This window comes from Colobus angolensis, unplaced genomic scaffold, assembly GCF_000951035.1.
Source record: "Colobus angolensis palliatus isolate OR3802 unplaced genomic scaffold, Cang.pa_1.0 Scaffold32, whole genome shotgun sequence".
In the NCBI taxonomy this organism is placed as follows: Eukaryota; Metazoa; Chordata; class Mammalia; order Primates; family Cercopithecidae; genus Colobus; species Colobus angolensis.
Window position 1 is genome coordinate 12,493,527 of NW_012116488.1, and position 16,030 is coordinate 12,509,556.

The window sequence follows — 16,030 nt, forward strand, 5'->3', positions numbered from 1 at the left end:
CACGTCTGAGTCCTCAGCCAAGAATCTTCAGTGTGAGATTGATTCGTAAGATGGCAAACCACCAGGATCCATCAGTTACAGAAAGGAAAACATAGTTACCAATAGGCTCAAATATTGATTACGGATTGAACTTTTAATGATTCTACTGTAGATTTTCCAAATCACATGTGAATTAAAATTCCAAAGATTTATTCCCAACAGGATGAGCATAGTATTCGAGCTTTCTTATTCCTAAAGTCTGATAAATCCATTACAATATGCACGTTACACCTGTGCTTCAGAAGAACACAGTTTTCTACTGCTTTGTACTGCAGATTTTTCATTACAGGAAATATGGTAGTACACAGTGCTCTTTTTACCCTATGCTGCATACTCTGCCACAATTTTTTTCCTAAGAACACTCTAAAGGTAGTTGAATCTGTGAATAAAAAGGACTGGCTTTTTAAACTAATTAAGATAGTATACTAATTTTTAAGAGCAGGAAAAGGTTAAAATCATGAATTTACAGACTTAGGTTGTTCATAATCCTGAGGTTAGAGATCGTATATTCTAAGTATCAATGTAACAAAGGTTAAACTGGTCCTGAGTCTTTACCAAATAACACAAGATGTGTGAGAAATTACCTTAATTTAAATGAATCCTATTTTAAATGTTTATTACATCTAGAATTCCAGATTATTCCGAAAAATCAATCAATTCTATTTTAAAGTTCCAATATCTATTTGGTGCCATATTGACCAAAATCCTAGACAACTGACTAAATATTTTTAGGAAGTGACTATATTTCTGGAATTTCTGTTGTGTTGTTGTTAGTTACAGGTACAGAGGGAAAAGAATCAGCACTAATAACATTAAGATCCTGAAATATATCATTACTGAAGTTTTTTTGGCTACGTAGTTTATGGTCAAGCCATATAAAGGCTTATTGGTTTTGAATCATATTTTGGAACAACCCTGCTTTTGGAAACCCTAAATTGTCAATGGTCAGATGACAAATCTTTTGGGTTAGAAAAGCTTTCATATTTAAAAGGATTTTTAGAGCGCACTTACCCTAAACAAATGTCCTAATTACCTACAGGTAACTGAAAGAAGGACACAAAAAGTATCACAGCTAGCCTAAAAGGCTTCCTTAATGAAATTAAACAACAGAAATCAGATTTAGAACAACAATTTAAATCTACACCCACTATAAACTCCCCTTCACCACCTTCCTCCTGCACATGGCCCAGTGGGAGGCTGGTAGTTCAGTCTCATAGGAGATATTATGGAAGACTTCCCTCTACAGGTCAATGGGCTGAAGTGGAATGATGTGCTCAGAGGGCAGGAATTGATCCTAAAGGCTCTGTTAAAAGATTTATAAAAACATTCCAAAGGCACACAGCTCTAAATTCAGAAGCCCTGGAACGCAGGAATCTTTTGGTTTCCAGATCAGTTGGAAATCTTCTCTCTGACATAAAGGGGCAATTTCAAAATAGTGCAGTTGGATGGGCAGGCCAATCCCTTAATGCTACTGCTGAGGCCACCACCCAGTTCTTTGAAGAATTAAAAATAACTGTTCTAGGCTGAGGCGAAAGGATCTCCTGAGGCCAGGAGTTCAAGACCAGCCTGAGCAGCCTAGTGAGACCCTGTCTCTAAACAAACTTTTTTAAAATTATTGGGCATGGTGGTATACACCTGTAGTTCCATCTACTCGGGAGGCTGAGGTGGGAGGATCGACTGAGCCAGAAGTTTGAGGCTTCAGTGAGCTATGGTTGTGCTACTGTACTCCAGCCTAGGCCACAGAGCAAGACCCCATATTAAATAAATAAATAAATAAATATTTTTTAAAAATAAATAAATGTCCTGGCTTTACTGAGTCTTTACAAAAACATAAATGTGGCCTTAGGAATAACCTAAAGCAACCCCCACCCCATCCTTCTTACCAATCCCAAAACCTCCCCTCCAAAAGATGCTTGCAGATACTATAAAATGCCAGGACACTGGAAAAGGGACCAGCCTGCACTTAAGAAGCAAAACTTAAATTGTAATTGTCCTGGGCCTCAGCCTGGACATGTAAACACTGCAGACTCTCCAGACAAAAAATCATCCATTCCCCCATCCTCCCTTAAGCACCTACCTACATGTTAAAGCTCAACACTGCCAGGAGAATTTCATGTTTGTCCTAGACCAAAACCTGGCAATAGGCAAATATGTCCCTGGAAATCCTCTTGGAGCAGTTACTTTAAAAGTCTGCATAGCGGGGCGCAGTGGCTCACGCCTATAATCCCAGCACTCTGGTGGGGGGGCGCAATTCATAGTCATATTAAGACCAATTAACAGTCATACAAAATGTGAAAGGAAAACCTTGGGCCCCACAATTACTAAGCTAAAGGGAAATGTCAAGCTGGGAACTGCTCAGGGCAAACCTGCCTCCCACTCTATTCAAAGTCACCCCTCTGCCACACACTGAGACAGATGCATATCTGATTGCCTCCTTTGGAAAGGCTTATCAGAAACTCAAAAGAATGCCGGGCACGGTGGCTCAAGCCTGTAATCCCAGCACTTTGGGAGGCCAAGAGGGGCAGATCACGAGGTCAGGAGATCGAGACCATCCTGGCTAAAACGGTGAAACCCCGTCTCTACTAAAAAATACAAAAAACTAGCCGGGCGAGGTGGCGGGCACCTGTAGTCCCAGCTACTCAGGAGGCTGAGCCAGGAGAATGGTGTGAAGCCGGGAGGCGGAGCTTGCAGTGAGCTGAGATCTGGCCACTGCACTCCAGCCTGGGCGACAGAGCGAGACTCCATTTCAAAAAAAAAAAAAGAATGTAACCATTTGTCTCTCACCTACCTGTGACCTGGAAGCTCCCTCCCTGCTTCGAGTTGTCCCCGCCTTTCTGGACAGAACCAATGTACTTCTTACATATATTGATTGATGTCTCATGTCTCCCTAAAATGTATAAAACCAAGCTGTGCCCCGAGCACCTTGGGCACATGTCTTTCCCGAGGCTGTGTCACAGGAGAGCATCCTCAACCTTGGCAAAATAAACTTTCTAAACTAACTGAGACCGTCTCAGATATTCAGGGTTCACAAAAGAAAGTAGCCATTATATTGATAAAAGAAAACTCCAGCTGAATTAAATGTAAAGGAGTTTAATCAAACAATAAACGATTCACAATTTGGGCAGCTTTCTGAGTCAGAGTAGGCTCAGAGACTCCAGCACAGCCACGTGGTAGAAGATGATTTATGGACAAAGGAAAGGGATGGATAGAAAAGAGAAGTGAGGCCAGGCACGGTGGCTCATGCCTGTAATCCCAGCACTCTGTAAGGCCGAGGTGGGTGGCTCACCTGAGGTCAGGTGTTTGATATCAACATGGGAAAACCTCATCTCTACTAAAAATACAAAACAATTGACCAGGTGTGGTGGTGGGCACCTGAATCCCAGCTACTGGGGAGGCTGAGGCAGGAGAATCGCTTGAACCTGGGAGGTGAAGGTTGCAGTGAGCCAAGATTGCACCACTCCACTCCCGCATGGGCAACAAGAGTGAAACTCCATCTCAAAAAAAAAAAGGAAGGAAGGAAGGGTACAGAAACAGCTGGATTGGGTATAGGTTGGCATTTGCATTTTGTGAACATGGTTCAAATAGTTGGCTACATTTGATTGGCCAAAACTCGGTGATTGGCACGGTATAGGCTACGGTCCATTCATACCTCCACTTGTTATAGATCACGATGTACAGAGAAACTTTTAGGCCAAACTTAAAGGATGTAAGGAGGCAGTTTTAGGCTAAACTTGATTTAACACTATATTATTTTTCTGGGCTTTCATGTTTAACCATGCCTTTTACTTAAAGAATTCCAGGCCAGGGGCAGTGGCTCAAGCCTGTAATCTCAGCACTTTGGGAGGCCAAGGTGGGTGGATCACAAGGTCAGGAGATCAAGACCATCCTTGCCAACATGGTGAAACCCCGCCTCTACTGGGTGTGGTGGCACATGCCTGTAGTCGCAGCTACTCAGGAGGCTGAGGCAGGAGAATCGCTTGAACCTGGGAAGCGGAGGTTGCAGTGAGCCGAGATCATGCCACTGCACTCCAGCCTGGCGACAGAGCAAGATTCCGCCTCAAAAAAAAAAAGAAAAATTTCCAGAAACTGGACTAAGGAGATCCAAAATCGAACCAAGGCTGTGGAGTGTCCCTACTCGGGAAGGAATGCTGAACAACTGATTTACAGCATTGTTGCCGCTGGCCAGACCACCAGGTGGCCTGTTACTCAAGGTAACCATCAGGACCAGCTATGCTGACCTGCATACCTTACCCCTTAACAAGCTCTGCCCAGCCCAGCCTGCACACCTTACCCCTGATGTCAATTCCCGCTCTTTGCCTAATAAAACGATCCCTACCAACGCTTTTTGGAAAACCAGTGGGAGGATTCTTGCATTTCCACTGTCTCCCTTGCTCTTGAGCATAAGCCCTGAAATAAAATCCTTGTCTAGGAAATCCACTTGGCCCCATGTTAATTTCCATTACATGGGAAGCCAAAGAGTCTGGTTTATAAGAGATTCTTTGGCAACCGCTGCACGTCCACAGGATATGGGGAACATTTTTCCCTCCCAAGCAGGAGGCTTGGGAGCCAGCATGATGGCCAGACCCCTCTGCAGCTGATGGGCAGCTGTCCGAATCTTTGGTTCAGTATTGCTGCAACTGAGAGTTTTCCTCCAGCCTCCCCAAGACTCCTTGCCACCCCTCTAAGCTATGCTTTCCCTCTTCTCCTGTCCCCTATTTGTTGTGTTTTTATTTTTCCTTCTTCTTCCTTCCTCCTTCCCTTCTTTTGGTTTTCACTAACTTCATCAACTCCAACTGAATAGATGCCCACACAGGAGGTGTTGAAATGGTGGATCGGCTCAGCCTGAATAGTCACCCATGCAGGATGGATGGAAACGGCTGATCAGTTTAGAAAACTCTGTTTAGTACCCTGACTTTGAACTCTGTAATCTTCTTTAAGTCTTCTAAGTATTTTCCCTCCCTTTGCCACACCTTTTGAGGAAGGGAAGCCTGTGGACTTGCCTGTCGTCTGTCTGTTTCAATGTGAAGCTACTGACTCTGCGTGCTGTTAAAGCAAACTAAATACGGCCTGAGAAGAAGTCCATACTTCTATATTTGAGTCCTTGTGGATATAACCTAGCTGTAGAAAACAACGTATATGGTGGTCCATTTCCAAGACAAAATACCTTGAATACACTTGGATCTGTAAGCTATGGAAGAACAGGATACCCTAGGACCTTGCATTAATAGCCACTGCCTGCTTGTTCGGACCCTTTAGTTACCCTCACCCGAACCAGAGGATTTAGCTTAGAATGGAAGTTTACTAGCTTGCAAAAATAGCTCACCTTATCTATTCCTAACAGCTTGCTTAACCCCCTAGGTCATAGGTCAAATACTTGAAAAGTCCCAGAGCTGACTACGATTACAATACATTAAGGGCTGCAACAAAATACAGTGAGACGATCCTAAAGAAAATACCTAAAGCCCCAACCCAACAACCAATAAAAACCAAGAAAAGAAACTTAGGTTGTGCCCAGCCTAAGTTAGACTGTGCCCAGCCATGCTGTCTTTATTGGGTCTGTTTATTTGGAAAGCTGAGTCCTCTCTCTATGAAAGACTAAAGGATTTTTGCTGTTTAGAAATCTTTGAGTTAATCATGTTGGTTAAATAAATAAATTGTGGTCCTATTTTGTAATGTCAGATGTTTTAAATTTTGATATTTGACAAGCTTTCCAAAATCAAATCCTGAATTAAGCCTTTTTTGACCTAATTAACCGTTTTGTATAGTAGGTCCTCTGAAGTCCAAAAGAGACATATGCAGCTTATTTGGTATATTAAAACCATACAGGAAACACTATCACATTTAAAATGGTGTTTAGCTTTTTTTAGATTATATTCATATAAATGTGTGATTAATATGTATTCCAAAGTTATATAAGATTCCTATGATTCTGATATGCCTAAGTATCTGGTATCAAAAACAATTAAGATTGTTATGTTATATTATTATGTGCCACAGAAATGACCAGCTTTCCCTGTTGATTGCATCTTTAACTGTGGCTGTCCTAAGACTCTTGTCATCCACAGACACTCGTCTTGTTTTATCTATTCCAAAAGAAGGTTTATAATCAGCTACAGGACTCTCACAGATACTCTTGAATGCAGGTCTCTGACAACTTTGGTGATTGAGTCATTAGAATGGAGGGAAAAACTTGTAAAACCCTCTTGGAGAGCTAATGTGTCCATAAATATCAAGCAGAACACGAGTTAATTTCATGGACTAAACGAATAGGAGATTGAAATAATCTTTTTATGACCTTTCTTCCTGAAATGCTGCTGACACTTTTTGTTTTGTTTTTCAGAGTCAAGAAAACTTTTTTCCCTTTTAAACTATTTACAACTTTAAACAACTGAATAAACTATAACCTATAAGCAAAATTTTGAGCATGTTTCTTTCTCTCTACCTGATTTCTAGAGAATTTGGAAACTATATGTGAGTATTCTTAACTTACGGCAATATAGTTATTTGCATACATGCAATAAGAATCTGTTTTCTTTTGTAACAGGACACAACTGGGGAAACTGGTTATTTTATCAAGGCTTTGATAAGAATTACATGCTTTCATACCACTTTTCTAAAAACTGAGGTATAAAGCCAATAAAAGTTCATTGGAAAAACTGCCCTCATATCCTGTCTATGCAGGCCTCGAACAGGGTTCCTGACCTATGGTAAGTAAAGAATCTCACTTTCTAACAGGTCCAGGAGCCCCAAGTTATCTACGGACCTCAAGAGGGGAGGAATTCACCCAATTCATACAAGTGTTTGCAGGCACAGATAAATCCATAGCTAGGCTCATAGCTTTAAAAAGTCTAATCTGAGAATCCTTACGAAACAAAGTTCCAGCAAAGCCAATTAAAAAAAAAAAGCATACACGGCAAATAATTACTCTTGCTGCACTTCATGCAAATAATCAAAACAAGTATAATGAAACTAAAATTTATTTTGTAAATGCATCAGTCCTATCATAATTTGTCTTTGATAAAAATGAGAGACTGGAGAGAAAAAGAATATAATACACCTGCTGTAGGTTCTAGTCTTATCTGTTGTTTTTGAGCTTTTTAATATTATTTTTTGAGCTGCAAGTCTCTAAACTAACATTTTTTTTTTTTTTTTTTTTTTGAGACAGAGTCTACCTCTGTCGCCCAGGCTGGAGTGCAGTGGCCGGATCTCAGCTCACTGCAAGCTCCGCCTCCTGGGTTTACGCCATTCTCCTGCCTCAGCCTCCCGAGTAGCTGGGACTACAGGCGCCCGCCACCTCGCCCGGCTCGTTTTTTGTATTTTTTAGTAGAGACGGGGTTTCACCATGTTAGCCAGGATGGTCTCGATCTCCTGACCTCGTGATCCGCCCGTCTCGGCCTCCCAAAGTGCTGGGATTACAGGCTTGAGCCACCGCGCCCGGCCGGCAAACTTAACATTTTAAAAATTTTCTTCCACTTTTCTGACTTAAACTCAATGAAATTGCTACTATCTTTTTTCTAAGGCTCTGCAAACTAAGGCTTATTCTTTATAATACAAACAAAAAAACATGAAAAATTGCCACCACCCTCCTCCTCTGTAACTAAAGATGCTTTGAGCCTAATAACTGGGTAGATTATGCCCACCATTAACAGTTGTTTTTCTTTTGTTTCCATAGAAATGTCTCTTATTAAAAGTATGTTTGCCGTATATTTCAGACACCAGGAGACTCATTCTCTAGCCTATTCACTTAAATTCCAAATAGCATCTGATTTCTTCTCATAAGCATTGTTAAACTGGACTTAGGCATTTTATCACTGGGTGCTATTTGATTTTTTAAATAATTATTTGTTATATTCAACAGGCATACAGATGGTTAAAGTTTATGCCTTCCAGACTTCAACAGTTCTAAGTCGAGCCAATGATGGCCCAAGGATTCCAACCCATACCATCCCAGGAGGATTCTAGTCCCTATAGGTCTCTAAAATAGTCAGTGAGAGATTTCTATGTTCCTCTGAGGTTAGACAGGGACAACAACCCTGTTCAGCATAGCTGTTCAGTATAGCTTCAGAAGATGAGATCTTCAGTCCTTTTTCCTTAAGAACAACGAGAGTTAAATCTCTCAGAGGGGAATGAGACAGTAAGGAAGTGGCTTGGCTTCAGCTCACACCCACTAGAGCATTCTTTCATGCATTCCCACTGATCTCAAAACCCATACCACTACCTCACCAATGCATATCCATTAATAGTCATACAAAGAAAACAACCATTCTGTATTGTTCTTCTGTGCTCTTACATGTTTAACCATGCCTTTTACTTAAACAATTCCAGACACTGGCCTTGGGAGATCCAAAATTAAACTAAAGTTGCTGAGTCTTCCACCTCGGGAAGGAATGCTGAACAACTGATTTACAGCCTTGTTGCCACTGGCCAGACTAGCAGGTGACCCATAACTCAAGACAACCATCACAACCAGCTTTGTTGACCTGCATACCCTACCCCTAACATGCATTGCCCAACCCAGCCTCTATACTCTACCGCTGATGTCAATTCCCGTGCTTTGCCTTAAAAAAATAAATCCTACCAGCTTTTTGGGGGGAACCAGCTGGAGGATTCTTGTGCCTCCACTGTCTCCCTTGCACTTGAGAACAAATCCTAAAAATAAAGCCTTATCTAGGAAGTCCTCTTGGCCCCATATTAATTTCCCTTACATGGAGAGCCAAGGAGCCTGTGGTCTGTAACATATGTATATACATTACGTGTATGTGGTATCTTCTTACTTCCAGAGAATATTGCCAAATTACTTTATAAAATTCCTTAAGAGACCTCTATTCTAAATGGATTTTGTGAAATAAGTAACTCAAAATCGAAGCTGTTGGAACTTTAAAATATTTAAGGGAATGTGATTATGGGACCTGAGTCACGTAAACAGGCAGCTGCAACCTAGGCAACTGTAACCTTGTTTCTCTGATTACAGATTAGCCTTTTTTCTTACTTACATTATTTTGTAAAATGTAGTAAATGACTAAATTGAGCCAGGGAAGACTCCTTCCTTTTGTGTGTGTGTGTGTGTGTGTGTGACGGAGTCTTGCTCTGTCTCCCAGGCTGGAGTGCAGAGCCGCAATCTTGGCTCACTGCAGCCTCCGCCTCCCGAGTTCATGCAATTCTCCTGCCTCAGCCTCCCGAGTAGCTGAGAATGCAGGTACACGCCACCATGCTCAGCTAATTCTTGTATTTTCAGTAGAGACGAGGTTTCATCATGTTGGCCAGGCTGGAACTTCCTCTTTCCTCTCTCACAGAGACTTCATGACTATCATATTGTCTAGGATGAAATGTTAAATATACTTTTTTAAATTGGAAAGGCAATGAAAACTAGCTGTATGGAAATGAAAACAAACTATAACTAGCTAAATTGTTACAATTTATAAACCACCCTTGTGCAGAAAATGTTATAATCCTGCCAAATTTCTTTGTTTTCTGCCTGTATAAGCAAGGCCTTAACTTTTAACTGCAGAGCACTGACCCCATTTCTCTGAAGTCCAGGTTTGCTGAATGGCCATTCCCAGCTTTTTGCTTAAATACATGCCTTAAAACTGGTTTCTGATCCTTTTGATTAATTCAGATTGACAGTTGCAAAACATATACACTTACATGTTAAATTAAGTCTAGCCTAGTGCTGTCTTCTTACATATTCTAAGTTTGGCCTAACGGTTTCTATTTATACATAGTGAACTGTAACCTAACTGCATGTATAAACAGATTGTAACCTACTCTTGTGCCAATCACTGACTTTTGGCCAATCAAAGGCAGCCAGCTGTTAATAAGGCAAATACCAGGATGTAACCGATCTGGCAGTTTCTGTACCTCATTTCCATTTTCTGTACATTGCTTTTCTTTTCCTGTCTTTTTTTTCCACCACATGGCTATGCTGGAGCCTTTCTGAATCTATTCTGGTTCAGAGACTGCCTGATTTATGAGTTGTTCTTTGTTCAATTAATCTCTGTTAAATATAATTTGTCTAAGGTTTTTATTTTAACATATACAAATAAGATATTCCTAAAACTCTCAGAAATACAGGAACTAACCCAAATGATTTCAAGTGTATGTGATTTCAGTAAATCTGTAAATGAGACAAGTATAATATTGTTGTTTTAATAAAAACAGCTGTGTTTTCAGAATTATCAGCATTGAGTACCATGCTGAGCACATGTTTTGCTCTTATCTGGGCTTACTACTCAAATAAACTAATATATTTACCAGTGTTTAAGACTTTAGAATTTACAGATTTGACTTTAATTAAATAGAATCATTATTCTGACAAAGTTTGTATCAACAGTAATTATGTTTTATAATGTTTCTGCTTAGATGTAGTTTTCAAAATATTTTTGGTAACTTGAAACCTTAACAGTATACTAAGTTAAATTAAATGGCAGATATTCATTGAAAATCTAGATCACTTCTAAGTAGGATAAAATATTAACACATTAACAGCTGATCATAAGTTTATCTGCTTTTAGCTTCTTATTTTTACAGATACTAAAGACATTTGGGTTTGTTAAAAAGGATGTTCTTTTTGCCACATTGAGGAATCGTACTAAGAAGAAGAATATGCCTCTAGAAATTGTGAGATGATATATTCACAAACGTTGCTGAAATGCCAAAAAATGCTGATATACAACCGGCAATTCACAGTTGTCTACTTAATAGTTTTCTCTGGAAAATAAAGGATAATAAGGGTTGAAAATTATAATCAATCATATGTAAAGTGAACTACTGGATATAATCAGGATGAAGGAAAAACCTCTGTATGCAAAGTATTCAAGTAATGTAGAATGTGGTTTTGTTATGGGGAAAAGAGCAATTCTTTCCTAAAGGAGTTGTTTACTCGTTATTCCTGAATGAGGAAGAGGAAAGGATCAAAACCTGAAAGGGAAGTGCAGGGAAGACAGAGAAAGAAAATTTTATCTTGTGTGGTCATGTAGGCTAAGATTGAATAGATTTATGTAAGGTTTTTAAATGAGCTTTAATATTAACAGTATACTGATGCAAAACTAGAGTTTCATTTTCTCTCTCTTAAAAAAACAATATTTTTTAGATTATCTTATTACTGTTCTTAATAAGAGGTTGTAAAAGGTTTCTCTTTACCTTTTGAAAAACCTGCTTAGAAAACTACCAGTCTGAATATTTGTGTCCCCCCAAAGTTCTTATGGTGAAACCTAATCACCAATGTGATGATGTTAGGAGGTGGGGCCTACTGGGAGGTGACTCGATCATGAGGACAAAGCCCTTATGAATGAATGCCCTTGTAAAAGGGACCCCAGAGAGCTTGCCCCTTCACCACATAAGGACACTGCCAGAAAGCACTATCTATGAATCAGAACGTAGGCCCTCACCAGACAGTAAATCTGCCTTGATCCGGGACTTTCCAGCCTCCACAACTGTGAGAAATTTGTTGCTTATAAGCTACCCAGTCTGTGGTATTTTGCTATTGCAGCCCAAACAAACTGAAGAATCTAAGACAGAAACAAAGACTCTGTGTCATATCACAATAACTTCCTGTGGTTTTTTTGTTTTTTTTTTTTTTGAGATAGGCTCTCACTCTGTCACCCAGGCTGGAGTGCAAGTACGTGATCATGGCTCACTGCAGCCTCAACCTCCCAGTGATCCTCTCATCTCAGCCTCCCAAGTATCTGGGACTACAAGTGTGAGCCAACATACCAGGCTAACTTTTTAAAAATTTTTTGTAGAGACAAGGTCTCCCTAGGTTGTCCAGGCTGATCTCAAACTCTTGGGCTCAAGTGATCCTCCAACCTCGGTCTCCCAAAGTGCTGGGATTACAGACATGAGCCACCACTCCTGGCCTTCCTGTGCTTTTTGTCTTTATCATGTCCTAAATTATTTAAGAGAACCAAGTCTTCTAAATGTTAAAAGAGCTAAGTTTTGTTTCTCTTTTTGTTTCTTACAATTGTGTTACTCCCCGTATTTACTTTTGAAATCTCTTGGTATCATAGGTTAAATAGTTAAGAATTATTTCACAGTGACCTGTAATGTTGGTTAATCAAGTATTCAAATCTTTTGACATTTCCAATAACTTTTGATATTTTGCCTTTCCAAAGCCAAATCCTAAATAAAATCCTGATCTTGAACTGACTGAAATTTCCCAGAGAGACCCTTGAAAATCTCAAAGGATTTGTTCTTACCTATAAAAAGATACGCTAAACTAATTAGGTTTATTTGATATGTTGAATTCTATGGAAAGCATTGTCAAATAAAAAGAGATGTTTAATTGTCCTTAGGTTACATTTGTATAGGTAAATGTTATGAATATAAATATTTCGTGAATTATATAAAGTTCCTAGAAATTTGTCAATGCCCTTGTTGGCATGATACATCTTTATGCTTCTTTGTCTGATGGTAGACAACAATGACAAAACATTATCAGTTATCATTTTGTTATTATTTTAATGTTTTATGCTACAGAAACAACAAAACTGCCTTGTCAACTGTGTCACAGTGAACTTTCAGCCCATCTTTAACTATGACTATTTTCAGATAGTAATTGTTATCTGATGTTTTTCTGAAAACTCTTGCAATCAGCTATTAGCAAGAACGCTTATTTTCAACATAAACAGATTGTCTCTGAGATCCGTGGAAAGGACTATGACAGATACTCTGGAGTACAGGCTTCTGGTGATGTTGCTTAAATAATTGAGATCATACCATTGGACTGAGTAAGGATTGCCAGAACTCTAGCGGAGCAGCTAATGGGTTCATTAACTGCTAACTCAATCAAGCAGAACAAGACTGAATTACATAGGACTGAATGATAAATGATTATAATTTGTATCATTTTTTGTTTAGAACATTGCTAGTTTTTCAATCAATGTTCTGTTTTTCAGATACAAGGAACCCCTTTCTCTTTTCTCCTAAGCTATCTATAACTCACAATAATTTGGCAGATTTATACCTTTGTCAACAAAAATGAAATATATCCTTTTCCTCTCTAGTTGATTGCTCCAGAATTCAGAAGCTCTTATTGAATATTCTTATTTTCATAGCATTAGAGCTATTTGCATAAGTTGAATAAGAATCTGTTCTGCTTTTAACAGGACATAATTGGGAAACTTGGTTATGAAACCGCCTTTGCAAAAATGATAACAGTGAGAAAATAATGACAGTGGAGGAGATCGGATCTAGCCAACCTCCCTCTTGCCTTTAGCATTTAAGCTGCCAAGCTAGCTTTGGGAGACATTTAGCTTATAGTTTAAATGATAGTAGCCCTTCCCCAAAATTCAAATGCCTTTCTAAAGAGACCACAAGGCTAGGAGGAGGAAAAGGAGCCTGAATTCTGCTAAGGTATAGACATAAATGGTTGCCAGCTGTTATTCCAGAGGTCACAATTTATGCAGCTTCTCCAGTTATTCCTGCAGATAACATCACTATGGTAGAACCTAAGATCAGCCTTTTGAGATAGCTTTTCATGTTTTTTGCATGTCTGACAACCATGGCTCCACCTGGAGCTGCCAGCCCCTCCTGTGTCCCCACCCATAATCAACTCAGCATAAGAGGACAGCTTCAACTCCCTATGATTTCATAGGGTTCCAACCCAACCATCAGCAGCAGCAAGCACCCACTGCCTAGCCACCCCGACTCCTTCCTCCAAATTGGCTTTGAAAAACCCCCAACCTACTAGCCTTTGATGAGACTGATTTGAGCAATAACTCAGTCTCTTGTGTGGCACGGCCAGTCTCATGTCAATTAAACGCTTTCTTTACTCAATTCCGTGAATTGATGTTTTTTGTGCAGCAGGCAGGAAGAACCCATCAGGCAGTTACATTTATATTACCAAGCCTTTGCAGAACGTCATATTTGTGAATTGTGTGGAACCTGATATGACTAAACAGTTTTAAGGAACTAAGATTGACTTTATAGAGCCAGTGTTTTCAAAGACCTCTTGGAAAAACTGATCCGATAACTGCATTACAGAATTCTCAGCCTTACGGGTGAGTAAAAAGGTCACTTCCTAGGAAACTTAGAATATTTGGGAGACCTCAAGGAGAAAGGAATTCACCCAAATCTATTAAGTATTGCAGATGAAATCTGATGACAAGTTCTTGGCTTGACTTCTAGCATCAAGAAACCTTTAAAATTCCAATCTGAGATTCCTTATAAGAGTTCCGGCAATGCAAACTTTAAAAAGCCCTAAGTGGTCAATTACCATTCTTGCCGTGCTTGTGCAAATGATCAGACCAAATTTAATGAGACTAATTTTGTAACCAACAGTAGTCTTACTTTGATTATCTTTGGTCAAAATGCAGGTGATTGTAGAGAGAAATTTTATGTTTTGATGAAAAACTATAACCCCCCCTTATGAGTGATCAGATTCTAGTCCTGTTCATGACCTTTGAGGTATTTTTCACCTCTTGGTAAACTAGATCCTTCTGTCTTGCCCATTTGGCCAGTAATTAACACAACTTTTCTACCACCCACCTGACATGGCATCACTGAGAACTAAACCCTAACTTCCTAGATCATTATTAAGACTCTGGGTTATCTTCTTACAAAGCCCTAAAAGCCGAAGCGGGACAATATGATATAAAAATCAAAGGACTTATTGCTACAACAGTTTGGTCCACTCCGGAAGTTCACCAAACACTCATCTCTTCTCTGCAGTGCTCTGGAAAATAACCGTAACTGTGACACTGATGTTCTCACTCTACCATCTAAACATGCTTCAAGACCAACATCTAGACATCTTCTCAACTGCCTGCCCTCCATACTCAAAACCTAGATTTATAATCTATCCCAACCATTAATCTGTGCTTTTCTGGTTCCTCATTCTATGCTCTTGTTCCCCTCTGCAGATCTCTTACCTCACAATTTCTAACCCAAATCTTCCCTCTATAGCAATCAACCTAGCTTCTTTCATGTATGTTGAAACTTCAAGGGAGGTTTCAGAGGAGGGAAATGTTATCCACTGAAACCCTAGAGTTGGTACAAAGATTATTTTAAAGTGAAAACATTTAAGCTAAAGAAGATGCAAAAAGAAATCTTTTTTTTTTTTTTTTTTTTTTGAGACGGAGTCTCGCTGTCTCCCAGGCTGGAGTGCAGTGGCGCCATCTCGGCTCACTGCAAGCTCCGCCTCCCGGGTTCACGCCATTCTCCTGCCTCAGCCTCCCGAGTAGCTGGGACTACAGGCACCCGCCACCTCGCCCGGCTAGTTCTTTGTATTTTTTTTTTAGTAGAGATGGGGTTTCACCGTGTTAGCCAGGATGGTCTCGATCTCCTGACCTTGTGATCCACCCGTCTCGGCCTCCCAAAGTGCTGGGATTACAGGCTTGAGCCACCGCGCCCGGCCAAAAAAAAGAAATCTTATCTGAACTTCCATTATATGATTCAAGCAGAGTCTCCAGAAAATACCTTTCTGTTATTCCCCTCCAAAGGAGTTTCCTATGAATTCAGCTGCTGTGGAGATAGCCCAGTTCTTGCCCAGCTCCCATGGCATTAAAAAACCCAATGGAACTTTCCATACCTTCTCACTGAAGCCCTTAAGTAAACCTTTCGTTAAGTTTGATATAAATCTTGTATCTCTGGCTAATCAGGAAATAATTTATCACTGAGCTCTCCCACATGTACTCATAAATAAACTTTGTCTTCTCTCCAGTTAAACTGTTATCAGTTAATTTGCAGGCCCCAAAACATCTGCACCTAAGTTGGAATAAGAAAAGTTTTTCTCCCAACATAATCATTTATTCTCATTTTCCAGAAGCATGTCACATCAATCCTTCACTATTCCAGGAGACATAATAACAGAAAACATATCAACACAGGCAAAGAATGTCAGTAAACGGGAAGTTTCCATTAGGCAAAAATTCCATTTTCTAAGTGAGTCAGTAGGTGGCACCAAAGAAGAAAGAAGTACATCTCCATAAATGCACAGATCACTCTAAGTCCTAAAAATCCAATAAAAGTTACCCCTATAGATAGTCTGTGCTCT

At 39.8% G+C, this 16,030-nt stretch overlaps 1 protein-coding gene across 2 annotated transcripts in view; it reads right to left on the reverse strand.

Moving 5' to 3' along the window:
• Positions 1-16,030, reverse strand: part of UNC79 (unc-79 homolog (C. elegans)) — a 357,370-nt gene that overhangs the window by 136,111 nt on the left and 205,229 nt on the right. The window lies entirely within an intron of this gene.